This window comes from Bombus vosnesenskii, unplaced genomic scaffold, assembly GCF_011952255.1.
Source record: "Bombus vosnesenskii isolate JDL3184/JDL3185 unplaced genomic scaffold, Bvos_JDL3184-5_v1.1 scf7180000013605, whole genome shotgun sequence".
NCBI lineage: Eukaryota > Metazoa > Arthropoda > Insecta > Hymenoptera > Apidae > Bombus > Bombus vosnesenskii.
Window position 1 is genome coordinate 693,612 of NW_022883144.1, and position 9,636 is coordinate 703,247.

The 9,636-nt window shown below is 33.5% G+C and overlaps 1 long non-coding RNA gene across 1 annotated transcript; it reads left to right on the forward strand.

Annotated features, from left to right (window-relative positions):
- Positions 1–4,909: 4,909 nt before the first annotated feature.
- LOC117238728 lies at positions 4,910–9,557 on the forward strand. The gene is made up of 3 exons (XR_004494257.1): positions 4,910–6,502; positions 9,110–9,425; positions 9,485–9,557. It is a non-coding gene; the product is annotated as an uncharacterized LOC117238728 (long non-coding RNA).
- Positions 9,558–9,636: the final 79 nt, after the last annotated feature.

The window sequence follows — 9,636 nt, forward strand, 5'->3', positions numbered from 1 at the left end:
ATTTATACCATTGGTCATCATTAATTCTTCTATTTCTTAAACTAACATCTAATATGATTTTAATTACACTACATTTTAATAAGCATTTTCTAATTTTTAAATTCTTACAATTTGTACAGTGCCTTAACAATACACATCATTCAAATTTTAATAAAGAAAAACAAAGATTGTTAAAAAATTTACGCCTGAAAGAATAATTCGCTCAGCTAAGAAAAATGAAGAATATAAAATTTTGAGAAATTAACGCGAGTTTTTGGTATTTTTATATAACGTAAATATAATACATATATATATGTATTTATGTAATTTCTGTTTAGTAACTTTATCTTTCCTTTTAAAGTGGGTGAACATATTTACAATCTTGTTTGGTATTTCAAAAGGATTAATTCCTGATCAATGAAGATGCAAGAAGGAAAATATTAAAAAAAAACATATTTTTTACCAATGTTAGTACGTAATTTTAAGATGGAAACTAAAACATAATACCTATAAGCAATGATCAAATTAGTCTTAAGTTGCACTCAATGCCTAAGAAAGACATCGAACGGGAAATATTACGCTGATAATAATCTTGTACAATATACTGTAATGTAACTGCGAGAGTATATTTTACTGACAAACGATAACGATGCAAGAAACAAAAGTTACTTATTGCTAGTATAATTCTGTATGGTACAAACGAATTTTTGTACAAACATAAAAAATATACTGTCCGTGTCAAACGATAATTAAAATTTGCATCTTCATTTTCTGAAGTAAATTTATGAAAATAAAATAATTTTATTGACGTGTAAATAGGCACATTAATACTATGAGTAATACAATGAATTTATTATCTCTTATGTTGCAAATTATTTCTGATATAGCAATTCTTTTGAGATATACATATAGTAGCTGTTATTTAGTTTTAAACATTGCATCTTCAAATTATCACATTTGTTGAAATCTGTTAAAAGTTCTTGTGAAAATATATAATTACAATTTGTGAATTGTTTAAAGTTATCAATTTGTTTATTGAATATAAAAAGATGTACTCAGCGATATACCAAAAAAATAGTGTTTTGAATATTTCGAATATTTCAAATATTACAAAGAAATATATCTTTTTATAACACTAAAAGATATTTTAAAATCGTCCGATCTTTTTGATGTTATATTTATAGTATAAAAAAAGGAATAAGTATATTATAAATTTACTGATAATAATAATAAATGACAGGGATAAATGCTACTTTGCTCTTTATAGAATTTAAAATGTCATCCACTGGTGCACGGCACTTCCTCTGCCGTTAATTTATAAATACACGAACTTTCTAGCACAAATTTTTCATATTTCACAACAACTAAATGAAACATAATTTTTTCTAGATCTACAGCGTAGGTAATTTATGAGAAATGTGTAATAATTTTACGATAATTTTAATATAACGATAGATTATAAATAAATATTATTGTATACAATTTTGACGTAAATTCTGTTCTAGTCGTAGATACGTAATAATTATTTCCACATGTAACATTAAGCAGTAGCAAAGCAATGTTATCGAATGTATTTAATATGAACGTTAATACTGTAATCATATTGTGAATTGAATCGTCAGTATTATAAATGATTTCTCTCTAATTAAAGCTATAATATATTTGTCTTATACAAAATGTTCTACACGCTCGATTCATTCCTTCAAAATAATCCTATAATTTCTTTCGAAAACTTTCGATATGTAAACCATTTATTTTCAAATTTGCATGCAATGCAAATCTATTATTTCCAAATTTCTGCCTTTAAAGAAATTTATTTCTTACGTAAACTTTCCATACATTTCCAACGTTCAAATGTGGATCTTTTTCTCATCGTTCTGCCGTATGAAATCTTCTTTATTTCTTATTTCCGATTCTCTTCGCAAAATATCAATTTTTCATTCTGAAATCCGAAGTCTGAATATTTCATTTTCAAAACTTCACCGTCCAATCTATTTCCGAAGATCAGAGGAAGCGTATCTATATCCATTTGACTGTTTGTAAACTGTTTCTTTTCATACTTCCGTATAAAATATTTTTCTACAAAATTGTATTTTTTATTTTCATCTCTCTTCTTTAAATCTCAATTCTTCGTCAGCAAACCTCCGTCTCAAGCTTGAATCTTTCATTTTCAAGACATCGCCGTCAAATCTCCTTTCGAAAATCAGAAGGAGCGTATTTATTCCCATTTGACTCTCTCGCCACGTTTCTCAAATGCAATTCGTCTCTGTCCGGGAAGGTAATGAACTTACCGCGAATATGATTTACGAAAGGAAAGGTAACGCTGTGGGAAAATAGGATTCCTGAGCGAGTGTAGATAGTCACGTTAGAAGCGTGCATGAAATTTTCTATCGACTTTGCAATCACGTCCATTCGGGATCGACCTTGGTAAATTTCAAATCATACAATCAAACTAAAAATATATCATGACAATGGTTAAGAGAGGTAAACTGCGACCACCTGAGACGAGTTAATCTCCCGAGTACAAGTTTGTTCTTCCAAAATAACCAGAAGTGATTATTATCGAGAACTATAGAATATTTGTTTTTCTACTATGTAAAAGAATAATTATTTTACTTTAATTTTGTATATTTGTACATTTTCATATTAATTTTAAAATAAGGCTTAATTTTAAATTAAGGCTTAAATCACCGAATCATGCAACTGTTACCAACAAATTCTGGAAATTCTGTAATATTAAAAATCATGATGTGTATGAAAATAAAAAGTGAGCAGCAAGAAGAGAATAATACGTAATTTAAAGGTATTTAAAACTTTGAAGAAATAAATTCATAAAGCTGCGTGATTATTCAAAAAGTCTACAAACATTGTATTATTTTATTAATTACATATTTCCCCCTTGAAAATAAAAAGCATCTATGTTTTCAGCACATCCATAATAACTGAACTGTCCTTAGAAGGGAAACATTCATTTTTCATCCACTTTGTTGGCAACGATTGATGTGAAGTCCAGATCCAGATAACTAAGGAGTAGTTCTAAACACACAAACCCTATTGCTCGGTGATAAATGACCTCTTCTTTCGCATAGTCCAATGACACTTTTCCTCTACGTTTCTTTCTTTTTTCTACAAAAGGCCATAGGAAGGTACTAACGCGAATTACCCATTAATAACAGCTAAAAGTATGAAAAAACTAAACGTAGAACGATTACTAAATATTCATCGCAACGCGCGCTTTGTATAAATTTATAACAATTCTGCAAATATTAAAAATACCTATTGAAGATATTCGTATTTGTGCATCAATTTTGCAATTTTATAATTGCGATTTATCGCAACGTTCCGCGCAATATTATACATACAATTGCATAAATATAGCTCTATAAATATGAAAAATATTATTTCGCTTGAAGTATGAACATTTTACGAAACTTCCTCTTTTGCTTTAAAATCTGTATTTTTACATGTATTTTGCGATTTTATATCAGCAATTTTGTAAATGTTACATAATTTAAAAGGGTGAACGCAAGAAAATCCACCCTCGAGAGGCGAGGTATTAAAAATAGAAGAAACAGCTGAATCGATACGACTTTATTGTTTAACATAAATTCTTGCGTGATTGTTTAATGCGCATGCCCATTGAGAGAGTGGCTTTACCGGAAGGCAGTTTCGATCGGCTGGGCCTCGTCGTATGATAAATAGGTCTTCCTCTTTTACAGCATCCTTCCTTCCTTTAACCGTAAGATATGAGCGAATAATGGAAACCCAGTTTTGGAATACTATTTCGTCGGAAGCGAGACACTACTGAGCGAATTTTTAAAAAAATTACAAACTGTTTGCATGAGAATTATTAAAAATTAAAATCAAATTATTCTTCAATATATTAAAGCCCTCCAAACTAAGAGGTAACGCTGTTCTTCCTTTTGGTAACGTTATTTTACATAATTCGAGAATTAAAGAATTACGCAAAATTCTTTGAAAAATATTTCATGCTACATATTTCCTGACAAATATCATCGAGAACTATTTTTTAAAAGATTACTTATACTTAAAGCGATTTTAAGGAATTAAAGCCTTAATAAAGAACGTTATCTGTTATTACATTTTATACAAAAATTTGACATATTTGATACATGTATATTTTTATATTGCCAATGTAAAATTTGAAGTTTTAGAATCAACAATATTTAAGAATTTAACATAATTAAGAAGTAATTGTGTTCCATACGCAATAATAGTTCACATTTACTGCTTGCAACCATTGTATTAGATATAAAAGCATACAAAGTTTGCATGTAATTGTTATTACTTTGTATACAATTCTGCATATATATTACGTTCCACGTCACTCGCATACAAAGTTTATTCACGACTAATGTTTATGTTTTCTCAACATCTCTCATACATCGTGACAACGTAAACGTAAATGACAGAAGATTAAGAACATCCTTGAGAACCTTTCCAGAAACCGGACGACAATAAAGTTGCGAAAAGTTTATTTTCTTTCGTATTATTGAGATTGAACACGTCACGAAAATACCATAAATACCAAATACCATAAAAACACAAAGAAATGTAACTAGCAACCTCGTGCACTTCAATAACTGAAATGCAAGTTTTACAGCAGTTTTATTAGTTTAGACAACGCGTCTTTATATTCATGGAAAAGCGCCCTCGATAGTCGACGATTATAACAGTGATCGTAACTCTTGAATTCCTCACCGGTGCTCAAAATTTTACGTCCCAATCGTATTCTTTATTTCGCCAAGCAAATAGGTTCTCCGTGATTTAAAAAAAAAAAAAATGTAGCCTGCAAATAAAACGAGAAATCGGGATATCGATAATGATTTTTTCGTATTTTCCCTATTAATTGAAGAAAAATTTTAACGGTAGAAAAATACGATTGAATCGACAATGATCTAAAGAACAAAATAGGTTTAACAAAGCTTGCGTTATGACGTAAAATGTTCTCTATCGTCATATATATAAAATTATAGATAAGATTATAGATAAGAGCCTAAACTATTAAGTGGTAATATTCGTAAATCCAAGAACGACTATAACATAGTGACGAACGAGCAAAGACTCTAGAGGCAATGTGACGGAAAGAAATTGGCGCGAAGCCTGGCTCGCATGCGCATTGTCAGAGTGACTCTGTCGGTAGTTTCGATCGTCCAGGGGTCGACATCGTCGTCCACCGAACAGCTTATCCTCGTGCTCTCGTGATGCTGCCTGTGCTACTCCGTTTTTCAGCTTATTCTTTCGTTTCGTGATAGAACGGTGCAAATATTCCGCGCGATCGCGGCTCGCGATAATCCGCTCGACGAGAAGCGGTACGTGTTGGTCGGTGATTGCTTGACGACAACCTGGAACAACGAGTAAAATACATCGTCGTTCCGCGCGAGACACGTCTACGAATGAAAACGCACGAGATGCTGCCCCCCAGACCAGTGGACTCGCTCGACTCGCACTCTATCGACACAATTCGACCTGCCAACTCGTCCACATTATTACCGACGATCTCTTAATCGAGGCGGTCACGCGACTGCAAACGACACTATCGTCGCGTGTCCAACAGTGTCCGGCAGCATCTTCCTTCTTCCTCGAAAGAAGAATCGGCAAACGGAAGTTTGCCGCGTTGTAAATCGTTTCGGTAGAATCGTTTACGTTGCGAAAATTAGTCGTTTCGCGTCTGTAAATCAATTTAACGAGGGCGACGGTTGTGCGAGCGCGGACGTGTAATTTTCAATCGATCACGGAAACACGGTGCGCGGTCGAGTGATCGTGCAATCATCGATTAAGTTGTCGGAGTAAATAGGTTAACAGTGTGCCGCACGAGAGAGCGATTCGCGAGCGAAACAGGTGGATCATTTCACAGATCGGATGAAAAAGTGATCGCTTAAGTCAAAGGAATAATCGATGATTGATAATGACGATGGATAAAATTCGAGAGAATCGAGCGGCTGATCATCTTGAGATATTACATAACCGGTGCATAACGATGAAAAATTATTTCGGCGAGTATATCGGCGAGAGGTCAATAAAAATGAGGGCCACGAACGCGAGCGCGGTTTCTTAAATAGCACACCGAATCTCGAATGTGTCCGACAATAAATCAATGGATCGGCCGCCGTGCAATTAGAGTAATTACGCATATATATTGTATTTTCGATTGTTTTGTAGATCGATGAGCACGGTATTAGAAAATAATTAATACGATAAATATAACAGAGGAATAACGTGAATTAAGAAGCGCGTTCGATCTCTACGGCGATATTAAGACGAGATAAATGGGATCGATATAAAACAGGACACCATTGGCTATATATATGTGTGATATTGGCGATATATTTTTTATCAGTGAGAATATTCGTTTTAAAGTGATATCGTGAAGCAGAGATTTGCTCAACTATTTTTACTCGGGGAAATTAGTGAGAAACTTCTTGGGAAACACCGATAATCATAGGGACAAAAACTGCGAGCGGCAGGAGGAGGCGAAGCCTCCCGCCGCAAAAACAATGTCGTAAGTATTGTCACGTTACGCTGCAAATACGATTAATTTAGACTTCGATACATGTTAAATCGTTCACACATTGCTAAATACTTTCTTTCGAACGCGCGTAGAAATTTTTAAGAATGTGTAAATAGCAAAAGATCTCTTTAAAACAATAATTAATTTAATTGATCGAAAAAATTGTATTTACTCATATTTATTACTGAATAATGGCAAATGGAAGAAATAACGTAATATTATTTAGTTTAGTCTGCACGTTTTAGCGTTTTATCTATTTTGAATGTATCTCTTTATTCTCTGAAATAAATCTTCGCTCTTTGTACACAATATCAAATCTCTCGTAGTTGGTAATTAGATATTCTGAATACAAGAGACAAAGCAAATTCAATAACACTTCGCGTCCCTTTTCTTTTGTTAGTTACTTTCGACCCTGTAAATTGTTAATTTAACGTTCCAAGGTTGAGTGTTCCGCCAACGGAATTGAGTCAACAATTATCGATCACGCTCAACAACCTTAGAATTGCATATTAATAAAACTGATATCATATCAAACAAGTAGTAAAGACTTTGAAAATTTAATACCAAAATTACAGTATTCTTTGGTATAAAATATCAAAATTTTGCTATCTATTTTAATATCTGTATTATCGAAATGGATTAGAATCCAATAACAGACACATAATACTTCAGATTCAAAGCTTAATGCATATTTGCAACCAAAATGTTTAGTCACCAGACTACGAAAGCAATAACATCAAATATGAAACATTCGACTAAAACGACTAACTTAATTTGATTTAATTATATAGGGGGGGGGGCAATCTATAATGTAGTAAAAATAAATAAGCGCGACATAAATTGTGTGTTAGGTTCATTAGGCACAGAATGAATCGCGATAAATACATGAAATACGATACGAAACACATTGATACGATACATGAAACATATCATGACAAGTTCGTGTAGCTCTATTATAGCTATCAGAGTTTCATGCAGGGTCCGACTGTAATGATCTAAAATCATATCAAGTTCAAAAAATTATGGAACATTATTGCGAAATCGTGAATGCAGCTTTATAGAAGAAATCCGCAAGCGACGCTTGAAAAGTATAGCAAGTATAAAAATAAGCAAGTAACGCTAAAGAATAACTAAAGATACTCACAAAATCGAGCACAGACAGTACTTAAATGTGTAGCGTGTCGTATATGTATTTCAGAACTGGTACAGTACAAACGAATTTTTCAGGAAAAACGGGAAAATATTTTTAGACTTGCAAAAAAATTATTTATCTTATAAAATATAATGTTGACAAGAAGAATACAGTCTAAGTAAGAACCATCAAATATTATTCTTGTAATTACGTTCATTCTTAACCCTTGAAATACTCCTTTGACGATTTTGATGTTCTTCTAACAGAACTGAAACGTTGGACAGAGTTGTGGCATTTTTGAAATACACGCGCAATATAAAACTTGATCATACAAATTGTCTTTCGGAGAACGAAATGCATTCTACAGCAGCAGAGAATTCTGCAAATCACCGGAGAACAGTTAACAAATAGCATTCGTAACACCGATGTCTCGAAACCAGTCGCGATATATCTTGATATTGTGATACATGAACAAACATGAGCCCTACCTCGGTCTATTTGGAATCTTCTCGCGTGACGCTGAATTCATGAGAGTAGCTTCAAACCGCCCCGATTCTGATCGTAAGACGAGGATCTTGAAATCAAATTATCCTAATTCTAGAGTCATCGAGTTCGCCTCAGACTCGTTTCGCATTCCTGAAACACGGAAGTCATTAGTAACTGGTCAAACTTTAGATGATTTTGGGTAGTTACAATCTTCAAATAGTTACCTTAGGTAATTAGGTGACTTTAGACAGTTCAGACGCTTATTTAACCGTTTGAGTGCCAGGGGTCTCTGAAAAAACAGGGTCGAAAAATCCTGTCGATGTCCTAAATCGATTGCGAAGAGAAACAAACAGCGCAATAGCGCTCGTCATATTTGTTATTTTTATGACACATCTATATTATTATATATCCGTACTATCAGTTTCTAAATATTTCGAGTTTTGTTCAATAAAAATTATTGAGAAGATAACAATGAAATACAAAATACCGTCAGTCGTCCGTAGCGTTTAAATGTACTGGGACTTTTCGACACAAAATCTAAACAGTGCGATCGCGCTGCTTGAGACTCAAACGGTTAACAAACCGGTTAACTGCACAAAACAGAAAATATGGAAAATTGATGAAATTATATAGCATAAATAGCCAAGTGCTTTGACGTTACAATATCACAAATTTCAAGAAGTGGAGTAAAAGTGAAGTAATCTTTGGCCCATAAACGACTTGGTTACAATTACGATAGCTGTAATAGGCTTCCTCAAATCTGTCATTTGATGGATCACATCTTATGTATCCTGTGCGTTTTACAAAACGTTTCACAAGACAATTCATTTTGTGTCTAACATCGTTCTTCTCTTGGATCCATACAGCTGGAATCAAATTTCCAAATCAAAATACGTCGAAGTATCCTAACACCTCATCTTTCTAATACTCAGACGTAAATCTCGTGGTTTAAGAGTTACAGTAGATAGTTGAATTTTCAGGATCGAAAACTAATCCGAGACGGCTACTGTAGCCTCGGGGCCAGCACGGTGAAACTTTAGAATTTGGGGCTGTGTTGAGGCGAGTACTGTTCGTGGCTGGAAAGATGGCTTGACGCAGGAACAAGAAACGTGCTCTGCTTTCTCCTCCTTCGATCCGTAAATCTACATGACAGATTTGTAGACACGAACATTGCGGTCAATAAAAATAAACGTGTTCTATTTTTAAGATCCTGTCAACAGAAGATGGTTCTTCTACGTTATAAACCAATCAGGCCTACATTTCAACTGCGAACAATAATACAACTTCTGAGTTAGGGTGAGAAATCTTCTACATCCTAGGTCAGTCTAAAATATGCTCTAAAACGAGATTGACAGTTCCAGATGATTGTGTGATTCGAAGAAAACTGCATAATCTCATAGTGAAAATGATCATCTTCACGTACTTGCGGTTCTTCGAATTTTAATCGCGTTCTTATTAATACGCTGTGCTCTGTTCCAAAGGTTCGAAAATATTCCAGTTCGCTTCT